Raw genomic sequence first — 4449 nt, 5'->3', positions numbered from 1 at the left:
TTACTTACCAGCTCCACATTGATAGAAATGATCACAATCACCAGGCTTTTCAAACGGCGCCGTACTTAATGGATTGCCAGCGGCGTCAACACAAGATGCTTAAATACAAATATATGTTTTAAACGTAAGAGACAACTAAACAGGAAAACTATATTTACGAGCTCCTCCTATTGGTGGTGTGGTGGTGGTGGTGGTGGGTGGGACGGTAGTGGTGGTTGTAGTCGAAAGAGTTCCACAAGGAGGGGGCACACTGTGAGGCCAATCACATACATGTATTGGTGGATTAAAGATCAATCCAGCTGGACAGTCATGTTCATGAAGGTAACAGCCAGCGCACTAAATACAAAAAAAAATTAACCAATAAAGGTATTTGAGTTAATTTTTTATGAATACCTGATAAAAGCTATCGCAATCTCCTGGTTTTGGAAATGGAAGGCCAGTAGCGCCATGGGTACCGGCACAAATAGCTTTAAAAAAACAAAACTAACATGTTAGAATGTTTACACACATGTAAACTGATTGAACATGAACAACAATAGTTACGGTCACAAGGTCGTGTGGTTGTGGTGGTGGTGGGTGGGACGGTAGTGGTGGTTGTAGTCGAAAGAGTTCCACAAGGAGGGGGCACACTGTGAGGCCAATCACATACATGTATTGGTGGATTAAAGATCAATCCAGCTGGACAGTCATGTTCATGAAGGTAACAGCCAGCGCACTAAATACAAAAAAAAATTAACCAATAAAGGTATTTGAGTTAATTTTTTATGAATACCTGATAAAAGCTATCGCAATCTCCTGGTTTTGGAAATGGAAGGCCAGTAGCGCCATGGGTACCGGCACAAATAGCTTTAAAAAAACAAAACTAACATGTTAGAATGTTTACACACATGTAAACTGATTGAACATGAACAACAATAGTTACGGTCACAAGGTCGTGTGGTTGTGGTGGGGACGACTGTAGTGGTGGTTGCAGAAAGGGTTCCACACGGAGGGGGCACATTGTGAGGCCAATCACATACCTTTAATGCTGCATTAAACACCAATCCACTTGAGCAGTTATGTACAGTTCGGTATCCACCCGAACACTGAAACAAACAAGAACCACATAATAAAACTTTTGAGAATAGGATCAATAAGAAGTCCGTTTGATTACGGTTTTCGGTAAAACGGATCAATATCAAGCTGAAGATCCTATGATGATACGGCTTCTAAAACTTAGTCTGCTCACTAAAATGTGCTACCATTGTTGGGTGATAAAACTCATTGAATTTATAAACAAAAATTATATTCGAAATGATAATTTTTGTGCATTCCGATAAGGTGAATGGTGATGTAAAAATTACCTGGTAGAAGCTGCCACAGTCGCCAGGTTTTGGATATGGTTCTTCGTTGGCAGGATCGAGACAGTCAGCTGAACCAAATGCAAATTACACAACAAATCAATCAATAAAGCTATTTAAGTTGAGCATGCTTCAAATAACGGAAGGTAGAGTCAAATTTTAACTAACACGACTAAATATATTATTACGTTACACGAAAAGATTAAGGTCCTATACAAATGTTCAGTCATGAGTGCTGTCACTTACGGTGTTTTATCGGACTGCGTCTTCCCCGATGTTTGGCCAGTGCCTCCATTGCATTCTGTGTGTAAAACAGTTGTTAATTCAAAAATGAAATACCATTTAAATAAATTACAGTATCACTGATTTTTTCTTCTTATGAGTAATTTCAAAGAAATTTCACTGAATAAAAAAATAAGTACTGACCTCCGGCCGCCCAAAAACTGCCAATACGCACATGCTTAGTATTAGAGCTCGTCCCAACATGGTTTCAAGTTCCGTATCTTCGAATCTTCTTACTAGTATTTGACAACTTGTGTCGAAGTGTGACTCGAAGTGTCCGCCTGTCGACTCTTATATAGATTCACATGTTTGCATTCGAGTGTTCTTTACTGTTGAAAATTTGTTTGTCAAGTGGTGGCACTTCCTGTCACGTGCCCCTGACGTTGGAGACGATATTTTGCAATCGGTATGGGTGTTGTTTCATCACAGAGGGCAATGACCTACTCTCGATCTAACAAATATTAAACAAGTACCAAAACAAAACATTTAGTCTACATGTTAAACCACAGTCTTTCTGATGAAAACCATTTTTTTATCTCGTGCATCATAAAGAAACCAAACAAATTATTTGAGTAGGACGTCCATTGTAATGTTTACAGGAAACGTATTTTTAAAGTGGTTTCGGCGGAGAAATACAAAATACTGATAATTGTACTTTCAATGAACTGATACCGCCACATTTCGTAATTCAAAAGTGCTGGCCAGATAAAAAAAAAACTTCCTCAGCTCAACAATTGGACTTTCAGACGAAAATTATACAAATCTGACATATTTCGAAATTGTCGTTATGTGTGCTACCATGTACCATCGAAACTTGATTACCATGTTGCCTACGTGAGCTGTACAACGATACATATGTGGTGGTCGATCATACATATTTGCCTTAGTCCTTGCGGCTACTCGTCAATGTTACTACCTTCAAACTAACTGTTACAACTTCCTGTACCATCTAAAGGCGATGGCGAGGACAATAACACCACGGGGTTTTCGTTTGGGGAAAATTTCGCAATATCTGTATTAAAAGCATTATCAAACATAAGGTTCACAGGCTTCGCAGCCAAGGCATTGCAGCCAAGCTGGATCAGCCACTTTTCAGTGGCTTCACGCATGTGAAGGTCGCCTGACAAGTTGTGCGCTTGCGCACTAGTGTACCTTGGCCACAATATACCCCGTGAAGCCACTGAGCTCCTGTAGTTTAGTTGGTAGAGCGTTGGGCCTGGTTAGCCCAGGTTCGTGAGTTTAAACCTCACCGGGAGATTGTCGGGAAAAGTGGCTGATCCAGTTTGGCTGCAATGCCTTGACTGCGAAACCTGTGAACCTTATGATCAGAATATTAGAGCTGTGATCGGCAAATATAAAGGGCCTGCGCAGTGGGGCGATCCTGCCTTGCTATGCGAAAGCATGGCATTACTTATGCATTATCAAACATATAACATATACCTCAATCACCCTCACAACGTGTTACAATTTGTGCAATTTTGAATAAAGTTGTTGTTTGAATGCATTCGGGATAATATTACCACAGATAAAACTTCTACGCTGAAGGGAAGTTAAGGTTAATCCACTAGTTTTAGCTTTAAGATAAGATAAACTTTCAATTAAGATTAAAAAATTGGTCGATATTTCAACAATAATAACAAAAAAACAATATCAGTTTCAAGATTTTTCAAAGCAAAAACATGGTAAACATGTATTTTCAGACACTATGTGTCGACGACCTTGACGCCCAACTTTAGGGCAGCCCACACTTCCGATTTAGCGATAAAAGCTATTTATTACCGAATGACATAAACGAGATGACTAAACATATATTTTCCGAGCAGTCAGATGCAGGTTGATAGGGAGTGGTTTGACTTGTTTGCTCTCGCATATTTACGACCTTTGCCATTGTTATCAACGGTGTCTGGATGAAATGTCATTGAAATTGTCACACATTGACTTTTAACTTAAGGTTAACTTACGACTCCTTGACGTGCTAATAAATTACAACTGCCAAGTGCGTGATCGTTTATTTATGTTCTGCAACCACAGTTCGGGCTGTATTGTTGAATGAAACATTCGGAACGCAGTGTACGCTCTGGTGTCTTGAATCTGCACCATGTATCTGCTGTGACAACCTAATCAAATGGAAATAAACGTTTCTTGTAGTCTTGAAACTGCGTGCACTGTAATCACTTTGCCAAATGAAGTTGGGTTAACCTATTCTTTTCACAATGCCTGCTAAGCTATATACGTCGGGGTTTTCACTGAAGAATCCTTGATTTGTTCAAATTTGTGCCAAGTAACCCAATGTCAGACAAACAATCCTAGTATTTATGAAACAACATTTTCACATACATGCAAAATAATGTTGCTTATGCGCTCACGTGCAAAATACAAATGATACTGCGCAATTACACAGTCTGAAAATGTTGCAGTGAAATTCCTTGGTTCGGGCTCTCACACGCAGGAATAGCCTCGAGGTTTGTTCACCTTTGGCATTGTTATTAACGGTGCCTGGATGAAACTGTCATTGAACTTGTCAAACACTGACTTCGATTGAACAGTTAACTTACGACTCCTTGACGTGCTAATAAATTACAACTGCCAAGTGCGTGATCGTTTATTTATTATTTTCATTGCACTACAAATTCATGACTCATCGCGCCAGACATTTAATGGAGCACGCGGTGACCAAATCATGAGGTAATTGCGTGGATTTGGAGGTTACGAAAGGGTCATCATGGCCCAGATCGCGGGTATCGTTTGCTGCAAATTTGTTCGCGATTGGCTGCCTTGCCATGGAAACTAAGCTGCACATAAGCCAACAATAAGGTAAGGTGATATA

The 4449-nt window shown here is 39.9% G+C and overlaps 1 long non-coding RNA gene across 1 annotated transcript; it reads right to left on the bottom strand.

Annotated features, from left to right (window-relative positions):
- Nucleotides 1-623: 623 nt before the first annotated feature.
- On the bottom strand, nt 624-1038 carry LOC145914398 (uncharacterized). Its single transcript, XR_014403377.1, has 3 exons — nt 923-1038; nt 773-846; nt 624-715 (listed from the first exon to the last, which is right to left on the bottom strand). It is a non-coding gene; the product is annotated as an uncharacterized LOC145914398 (long non-coding RNA).
- Between the last annotated feature and the right edge of the window lie 3411 nt (nt 1039-4449).

This window comes from Ascidia mentula, chromosome 9 (genome assembly GCF_947561715.1).
Source record: "Ascidia mentula chromosome 9, kaAscMent1.1, whole genome shotgun sequence".
NCBI lineage: Eukaryota > Metazoa > Chordata > Ascidiacea > Phlebobranchia > Ascidiidae > Ascidia > Ascidia mentula.
Note: the sequence above shows the minus strand (reverse complement) of the source record. Positions and strands in the feature narration are given on the sequence as shown.